Below are 9660 nucleotides of genomic sequence, written 5' to 3'. Positions count from 1 at the left end.
GTGTAGGGCAGGGGGGAGAGCGGTGGGGAGAGACTGGCTGGGATAGGAGGAGTGACACATGATGGGGGGGGTTGTTGACCCATAGGAAGGAGGGGGCTACCACCCAGGCGGTGCCCCCAAATGCCCAAACACATTCCTTACCCCTGTCCCCATCACAGAAAATCTGGCTGAGGCCTGAGTAATTGAAGGCTAATTGGGTTTTAGGCTTGTTAATGCTCCTGTGAATGTTTGCACTGAGGAGAGCCAGTTGATCTGGATAAATGACTCTGTGTGGGTCTCCAGGGGGAGGGAAGAGACACCAGAAGAAAGAGTCTTATGGATGATGAACAGGAATGGAGTTTTTAACTCGGCGGGGAGAGGTTAGTGTGCATGGAAAAACTGAGGAGTCCTTGGACTTGGCTTGGGAGGGGGTGGAAGGAAGAGGCTGGTTCAGGGAAGTTCTGGGGCTACGCCCTAGTGTGGCAGGAGGGAGACCAGAGGGCGGTCAGGGCTGATGACCCAGCCCAAACCTTGCAGACTGCAGGGTGAGGGTCTGGTCTCCAAAAGGGGCAAGGAGATAAGTCTGGCTACTCGGGATAGGTAGTGGGGGTCGGGGAGTACCAGGGCCACTACCCACACTCAGGAGCAGATTGTTTGGTTTACACGGGGATGGATCCCTGTTAGAACTATTTGCTGGGCTGGGCTGGGCTGAAGTGGGCTCTATGGCCCAGGCCCTTCATACCCACTGAGCATCCTGTACCTCCAGGCCCAGGTCTCAGCCCTCCCTCGAAAATTCCCCACCCCGGAGTCCAGCTAGGAGCCTCCAGCAAGGAGGCAGCCTGCCCGCTGGGCTGAGGTCTCTGAGTTTCCCCATTCTCTAACCAGTGGGCCTTGTTGGCTTCTGACTGTCCAACCTCATGGAGGCTCCATGACTCTGGCATAAATGTGTTGGCAGCAGGGAAGGAGTCAGAGGAAGAACGGTCTCCATAGTTCTTCCTGAAGGGGCCAGATGATGGCTAAGGAGGCATCATGAAGGGGAGGCAGGCGCAGGCAGCTGAGGAAGAGAGAGGGAGGCTCTTGGAGAACATAAATGGGTTTGTTTCACAGAGCTGCTGCTTGGGGGAGCTCAGTGCTGCAAGAGCTGGAAATTCAGAGAAGCCACGGTGAGTCCCTTCCTCGGGTAATCCCCACCCTTCATCATCCCTTTCCCTTCTCCAGGGGTCAGAAATACAGGATGTGCTTTTAAAGGATCAGCTGCACATTTGTTTTTTTTCTCCTCCTCCTCCTCAGGCCTGACTCGGGGACTCGGGCCCCTGTGACAAGGCAGGGAAACATTTAATGAGTTTGTATTCCCTGAGAGCACAGTGACTGACAGCCGCCTGGGGGGTCAGCACTCCTCTTGTCCTAGAAGAGGATGCAGCAGCTGCTGGGCTCTGTGTGCGTGTGAGTGCACGCCTGTGCCCCCCATGGATGCACACCTGGGGCTGCGCTGGAGAGGGACTGGCCAGGAACACCCTTCCTGCGAACAGAAGCCACTGCAAGTGCTTGGGGAATGAGGAAGGACTTGGGGAACCACTGTCCATTCTGGGGGTACCTCTAGCCACAAACCTCATCCCTCCATCTGCTCTCCTCTGGTCACCCTTCCTACACTCAGCTTGGGCCGGGCTGATGGGAGGGAGGCCTGAGGCTGCCCACAGTGGGGTTTGGAGGAATCAGGGGGCATGGTCGATGTGGAGGCCTGAGTCTGCATGGGTAATGAGGCCAGGGACTGGCTTGTCAATAGCGTTTAAGTACTTTTCTCCCATTTTCAGGCCAGACTGAATTATTTATTCGTTTCTGGTCAATCGCTGGTAATGTCATTAGCATTTGTCTATCAAAGGGAGCAGAATGGGAGTGGTCCCCTTTAACTGACCCCCACATCCAAAACTGACTCTCAGGTCAAGCTGCCCAGTTCCCGGCCCCTGCCCTCAGGTTACCCTGGGACCAGGATTTCTCAGAGGCCCTGCATGCAGAAGGTTGTCTATCCCCATGTGCCACAGCTTTAAGCCTAGTGGATCTGAGCCTGGTGGTGGGGTCCTTCCCGCTCTTCTCACACACCCCTGTCGCTAACTTCGACCAGTCCTCCCACATGTGGGCATCACACTGGCTGGCTGACCCTTGGAGAGGGAGCCACAACTGGCAAGGGAAGACCTGGATGGACGGTGGAATGACGGCCCACAGAGCAGGCAGCCAAGGTGGGCTTCTGCCTCTTCTCTTGCTTCCTCTTCCTGGCCAGGATCAGACCGGGTCTCCAGGGCAGGCCCTCTCTCCCCACCCAGTCCACAGGACTGCCTCCACCCGACTACTAATCCCCAGGGAAAGAACTGCAGGTCCTCTCGGGCTGAGATGGGCTTGTAGGTCAGGAACTCCCACATCCAGACCCTTCACTGATCAACCTGATCTTCCATCCTCGACCTTGGGACTTAGAACAGAAAGTGAAGGTGAGACGTTGTGCAGAGATCAGGGAGGGCGTGTGCGGGGCGGGGCCTTTCGGGGGAGTGATCACTAATCCCCAGGGAAAGAACTGCAGGTCCTCTCGGGCTGAGATGGGCTTGTAGGTCAGGAACTCCCACATCCAGACCCTTCACTGATCAACCTGATCTTCCATCCTCGACCTTGGGACTTAGAACAGAAAGTGAAGGTGAGACGTTGTGCAGAGATCAGGGAGGGCGTGTGCGGGGCGGGGCCTTTCGGGGGAGTGATCTGAGGAGCAATGCTTATGAAACAGTGGGGCGGCAGGCCTGGGCAGAGCAAGAGTTCCACTGTGGTGCTGCCCCAACAGCGGCTTCACCAAGCCCACAGGAAGCTCCGGTGCTGGGATGGCCTTTCAGACTCGTCCCGGACTGAAATAGGGGGCCAGACCTTTGTCCTCCTACACGGACCAGTCATCCGGTGGAGTGCCCCTAGGGACAGGGCATAAACCCGGGAGAGGCAGCTGAGGGCAGTTCCCTGGGGGAGGAACTTGATGGTGAGTCACCAGTAGCCAACACCCCAGCAGCCGCAGAAGCAAGTGCCTCGGCCCTTGGCCCTTGAGGAGGGTGGGCAGCACCGCAGCATCCACAGTGGATGTTCTGGGCAGCATGGAGGAATGGGGCACTAGGAGTCTTGGGGGGCTGGCTCAGTTTGTGGAGGTGTGGGTAGCTACAAAATTTAGGGGGCTTGTGCCTAGAGAGGGCAGTTTGTCTAGAGGTAGCAGGATAAGAAGGCACCACGTGCCCAGCCAGCATGGCTTAGTGATTGAGTGTCCACGTATGAACCAGGAGGTCACGGTTCAATTCCGAGTCAGGGCACCTTCCTGGGTTGCGGGCTTGATCCCCAGTGTGGGGAGTGCAGGAGACAGCTGATCAATGATTCTCTCTCATCATTGATGTTTCTATCTCTCTCTTCCTCTCTGAAATAAAAAAATACATAAGAAGAAGGAGGAGGAGGAGGAGGAAGAAGAAGAAGAGGAGGAGGAGGAGGAGGAGAAGGAGACATGTGGAGGGCTGGGGCAGTATGGGGGACAAGGCAGAGATGACTTGGGGGACACCAGTGGACCAAAAGTTTGGAGGACAGAAGGGGTAGATGGGTCTTCTTAATGCTGTGCCTGCCTGGGCTGCGCCCTGTGGGCCAGGGCCTGGGAGGCTGGCAGGTCTGAGCAGCCTGCGTGGACGGGAAGAAAGCCCCCCTCTCGGCACTGCTGGCTCCTGAGCCGCTAAGCAGGATTAGCCTCCTCTTCCTCAGGAGGAGGGGCTCTGCTCCGGCATCAGCCACCAGCTCTGGCCCTAATCCCCCTCGCTTTCTAATCCACCCACGACTTTCTTAGGCATTAACGTTGGGCTCTCAGCTCCCTAAGCACCACCCTGAAGATGGGAGCGGGGCTCTGCCGGGAATTAGGCCAGCCTCAGAGGATGGCTCTGCAGACAACTGGAGGGAGGCCAAGAACAGCCCCAGCCTCTTCCTCTCTATAGCCCCCAGTTCCCAGACAGGGGTCCCTTCCAGCTCACGGCTAGAGCCAGGTGAGGATGGGGGTGCAGAGAGGGGCTGCAGAGGAAGAGGATTTCCTAGGTGGGTGTGGAGTCTAGAGGTGGTGCGAGACAAGGATATGAGGGTGATTCACAGCCTGGCAAAGGCAGAGACAGGAGAGCTCAGGACACTCTGTGCCATGAGAGACTGGAAGGGTAAACTGAGGCCAGATTGTATAGGGCCTTGATGCCAGCTGAGGAATTTGGACTTGGGGGAAGTAAGGAGTCATGATGGAAAAGTAGTGGGATTCAGAGCCATTGCATTGGCACCTGGGAAGGGCTGATGGGGGTGGGGCAGAGACTGGGGGGTGAGAAGGCTCTTGCTATGATGCCAGCGGCAGGCCAGGTGATGAGACCCAAGAGGACACTTGCCCAAGGTCACCCAGCACCGCTCCCGGTGCACTGGGCAGCACAGCCACCCATGTAGTGGCAGGGGCTCCACTGCGCTTGTGAGGGATGGAGGCAGAGGTGCCCTGGTGAGGCAAGTTGTAGTGACAATGCACTGACGGTTGGTGGCTTCTACTTTAAAAATATGTTTTTATTGATTTTGGAGAGAGAGGAAGGGAGAGATAGAAACATCAATGAGAGAGAATCAGCCAGCGGTTGTCTCCTGTTTGCCCCCTACTGGGGATCCAGCCCACAACCCCGCATGTGCCCTGACCGGGGGTATCAAACTGGTGGGCAACCTATTGGTGCATGGACGACACTCAATCAACTGAGACACACCAGCCAGGGCTGTTGGCAGCTTCTTAATTATCAGTTATTCCAACTATTAGAAACAGGTAGTGGCAGCCTGGCTGTAACACCGAACAAGAGAGGCCAGGTGGACAGGACCTTCGCCTGCCCCAGGACGCAGTTAGTGACAGCATTGAAATCAGAGAAGAGGAGGAGGCAGGAGAGCCATTTCCAATCCAGGAAGGCCAATAGTGCAGGGGCTACAAGAGGGACCATTGGAGTCTGATGGACTGGGGTTCAAATCCAAGCTCTGCCTGCCTATTTCTAGCTGGACAACCTTCTTGAGTCCCAAGTTTCTCATTTGTAAATGAGATAATAATGCCAACTCATAGGACCCCTACAGGGAGGGCCAAGTAGGAAAACATCCGTGCAGTGTCCCAGTGGAAACCCAGGGCGGGATGGGGGCGGCACAGCTACTGTTGTTGCTGCCCATGGCCGCTGGGTGGGCAGTCAGAGGGGCAGAGGTTGGTTCCCAGCTCTGTGTGCTTCCAGAGCTCTTGAATGCACCTTCCCAGAGGCAGTAGGAGGCGGCTGGGGTCCCCAGACTCCGGAGGGCAGGTGAGTCAGGGTATTGAGCGGGCGGTGGGGTGCTGAAAGGCTGGGAGGTTCATCACGGCAGGTTCGTTAGGCCGTCCCAGCAGGCCCCTCTCATTGGGCCCCGCTAATGAGCTTCCACTGGATTATCCGCTCCCACCTCCACTCGGTTTACTCTGTCAAATCGAGTTTGCATTTTAAATGGGAATTTGACAAGACGGGCAATTTGTCTGCTGACGAGGTTAATGGGTGTTAGCCCTGCGGACGGAGGAGAGAAAACCCAGGCCCCAGCCTAGCCTGGCCTCTGCCCAGATCAATGACCCCGGCTGCTGCTCCTCCCTCCACTGTAGTCACTCTGGCCCTCCCAGTGTCCAGAGGCTGTCCCCAAAGCACCCTGCCCTGGGCCACCATCTACTGCTCAAGCGGGTGACAGGCCCCCTCCCTACCTGGATTCAGACAGGGCTCCTGAGGCTCCGCCATGTCACCCCTCTCAGACCATGGTTCCCAGGGCAGGGCCAGGTTTTCCCTCACCACTGAGCTCCCAAGGGCTGGGCACTGTCTCCTCCCTCCTGTCTCCCTCACCTCCCTCCCTCCCACATATGTGACTTAAAATGAAGCTTCAGTACTGGGGGATAGACTGGTTGGCAAGACCAACCACTAGACCAAGCCCTAATGTTGGGGCTCACAGGGGAGCTGGGGAACCCTTCTGAGACTTCCTGTTGGAGCCCAAGTTGGCCTCTCTACATGGGGTCCTTCCTTGAACCACCCCTTCCAAGGCTGAGCAAGAATGCAGGTTGCTGGGACCCCAGCCCGAGTCCAGGAGCAGCACCAGGATGGGCTTGGGCTGTGGGAGAAGATGCCTCAGCCTCCCCTCCTCCCAGGGGCCCGGCGCCCTTCCCCGCCCGGCTAATGTGCCACAATTACCTCCTAAGTGCCCAAACAAATGTGGCTGCTGGGGGAAGTGACACGAGCTCCAGGTGATGGATTCGTGCCATCGGGGAGCCGGGCGGAGCGGGCCCGAGCGGGGGGCGGGAGGGGGCAACACTAATATTGTATCAGCGTCGGTGCGGGCGCCACGAGCCGGTGATGAATATGTGTCACTTTACACGGCGCACACTCGGGGGCCTGGCTGCGCAGGCATGGAAAATAGAGTGTCTGGGATTAATGATATTGAAAATGATAGAGAGCAGATTGGAAATGGCTTCGCCCGCCCGACCCGCGGAGATGGAAACGTACCTCACAGCTATCTGCCCAGCCCGGCCCCCACCTGCCCCCCCTACATCGCTGCACAGGCCCACGCACGCACCATGAGGACCCAGCATCTCATTCCTCCAGCAGCTCCTTGGGATGGCACATAGGGGAGGTACACCTGTGAGCAGAGACAAGGGGCATCAACAAAAATCTCAGCCCCTAACTGACCTTTGATCTTGGTTCCAGATGAGTCTGACCCCAGTCACCCAGTGAACCTTGACCTTGGCCACAGACCAAGCCCTGACCCCAGTTCCAGCTGAGCCCTGCCTCTGGCCACAGACTGAGTCTGCTGAAGCCTGAGCCTCTCACAAGAACAGGAGGGTTGGCGTAGCGGAGCAGAGGGGGTGCGGGGATGAGGCAGGAGAGTGTGGATCGCTCAGCAGCAGAGCGCATCCCCTGCTGGCGGGCAGCTCAGAGCCCAGGCTGTCACTGCACAGTGTGGACTCCCAGGTCAGTGAGCAAGAGAACAGGTGTCTTCTCCACTGATGTCTTTAGTGTTTAATTATGTTGGTTTTTATTACTGTGTCTGCACACGTAAGTATACATTTGTAGAGGTGTGTGTGTATATCTGTTCAACCATAAACTTGTGGGGTTGTGTCCAGCGTGTGTAGGAATATGGGTAACTGGGCTTGTCCTGTGTGCCTTGATGTGTATACATCTCTGGGGGAGGGGGATCTGTGTATGCGTGTGAGTGTGGCTTATTTTAGGCCACTCTGTGCATGGATATGAGTGTGCCTGTGGTGAGTGTGTGTGTGAGTTTACCCACAGATAGAGGAACGTCATATGTGGGCGTTGGTCAAATAAAACTTTTTAAAAAATCTTTATTGCTGAAAGTATTACATATGTCCCCTTTTTCTCCCATTGCCCCCTTATAGCCCGCCCCCACCGCCCACCCCAGGACTCCACATCGTATTCTCTGTGTCTATGGGTTATGCATATATGCATACAAGTTCTTTGGTTCATCTCTTTCCACCCACCCACTGTAGTATAGTGTTTATCACGTTCGCCTAACTAGTAAAACTCTTATAAGGCCTGACTGGGGTCACAGGCTAAATTCCCAGCATCAGGACAAGATGCCTCTCCTCATCGAAATGGAATCTATCACACTGGGATTTCAACAAGTTTGCCAGATGGACAGCAACCTGCAAACCATCAGACCAGCCTCAACATCCATCACCACATCAGTCCCAATCCAAACCAAGGTGAGGAGAATGTGCCTACTCCAACATCATTCATTCATTCATTCATTCATTCAACAAATACTTCTTGAGGGCTCATGACATGGCAGATACTGTCTGATGAACAGGAAAAACATGGTTCCTGACTTCATGGAAGGCACATCCATCAGAGAAGACAGACACTAAACAAGTAAACAGGTAATAAACCAATAATGACAGAGTGTAAAAAGTGCCACAAAAAAAATATTCAGAAGGCCATGATAGAGATAATGGGGTAGTCAGGGTTGGCTCCTCCATATAGGTCACATTTGAGCCAGCGCCGTGGGAAGAGGAGAACAGTGAGTCCAAAGGCCCTGGGCATATTGGAGGCCATGTCAGGAGAGAGATGTCAGGGAAGAAGCAGGAGAGAGGGCGGGGCCAGAACAGCTGGCCTTCTAATCCAGGGTGAAGAGTTCAGGTTTCCTTTCAGTGGGGTGAAGAGCCATTGGGATATTGAACCGAGAGAGTGATATGATCATATCTATGTTTTGAAAGGAAATTGGGAGTACAGCAGGAAATCTTTCAGAGGTTCTGGTATAGGTCCCAGGCCCAGGGTGCACGTCTTTCTAGCACCACTAGCAGTTCCCACACACCCATCATTAGAAGCAGCAGAAGCACAGCTGGTGCTTTATTGAGTTTCTCCTGGCAGCATCTTGGGGGCCTTTGGGTCCCTGTCCACACTGTCCCTAGTCCTGCCACAATACCCCCACCTGGCTCCTCCCTCTGCCTCACTCTCCAACCATGGGGTCTCCTAAAACTGCTCTCTCTCCCAGACCACCTGAGTCTTCCCAGGGCCCTGCTGTCATCTGATGAACCAGTGCTGAGAAAGCTCAGAGCGTCCATAAAGACAGGAGAGGAGGCCCTGGCCAGTGTGGCTCATCCTGTGCACCAAAATGTTGCCAGTTCGATTCCTGGTCAGAGTACATGCCCGTGTTATGAGGCTCGATCCCTGGTAGGGGGCATGCAGTAGGCAGGAGGCAGCAGGCAGCCGATGTCTCACTCTCACATCTATGTTTCTCTCTCTTTACCTCTCCCTTCCTCTCTCTAAAAATCAATAAAAAATACTTTTTTAAAAAAAATATAGGAGCGGAGGAGAGAGCCTCACACTGGTGGTGAGAAGAGCTCTGTGCAGGAGCCAGAGGCACAGCTCCCAGGGCAGCCCACTTTCAATCGTGGGACCTTTGAAACCACTCCCCGACCCCACCCCATCCCACAAGTGTCCCCAGGGGGTCCTAGCACATTGTAGGCAGGGGTTCACCTCCCTGTCTGTCTGCCTCCTATGTTTAGCTGATGGAGAGAGGGATACCAAGTGTCTGGTTCGCCCCTAGCACCGCACTGGCACATAGAGAGGCCTTCAGGAAACATGATAGGGCGGTGGGGGCGGAAGGACTTGCAGCAAGTCCCACAGGGATGGGGGTACTGAGTGACCTGATTCCACCCCCAGACTCAGCACCACCCCTTCTGCCCTGGTGCAGGCAGGCTCCCTAGTGGCTGTGACTTTTGTATGTGGAGGAGGCAGGAAGAGAGGACTGAGGCCTCTCTGGGGCTGCTTCTCTCCCCCTTTCTGCTTCAGTCTCTTGTCTTCTGCTGGCTGGCTTTTTCTCTCCGTCTCTTTCTGCTCCTTTCTCTCCCTCCTTCCCTGCCTCTCTCTCCCTGAGTCATTTGCAAAGCGGAGATGGCCTAGCCCATCTGGGAGCGAGAGCAGGGCTGGTGACGGAGGCGCAGGTAATAGCCGAGTAGAGGAGAGAGACGTGGAAATTTATGACATTGAAAATGACTAAGAGAGAGAGAGTGTGTGTGTGAGTGTGGGAGAAGGAGAGCAGGAGGGGCAGAAAGGGAGGGGGCGGGAGCTCTTGCGCACTCTCTCATACACACGCTTCCTGCTTTACCCCTCCTTCCAA

At 55.5% G+C, this 9660-nt stretch overlaps 1 long non-coding RNA gene across 1 annotated transcript; it reads left to right on the top strand.

Moving 5' to 3' along the window:
- Positions 1-277: 277 nt before the first annotated feature.
- Positions 278-7944, top strand: LOC106725428. Its single transcript, XR_001361309.1, has 4 exons — positions 278-359; positions 1087-1142; positions 7591-7744; positions 7849-7944. It is a non-coding gene; the product is annotated as an uncharacterized LOC106725428 (long non-coding RNA).
- The last annotated feature ends 1716 nt before the right edge of the window (positions 7945-9660 follow it).

The sequence above is a fragment of the Myotis brandtii genome, unplaced genomic scaffold, assembly GCF_000412655.1.
Source record: "Myotis brandtii unplaced genomic scaffold, ASM41265v1 scaffold1631, whole genome shotgun sequence".
Classification (NCBI taxonomy): Eukaryota; Metazoa; Chordata; class Mammalia; order Chiroptera; family Vespertilionidae; genus Myotis; species Myotis brandtii.
This window is presented reverse-complemented; position numbering and strand designations above follow the sequence as displayed.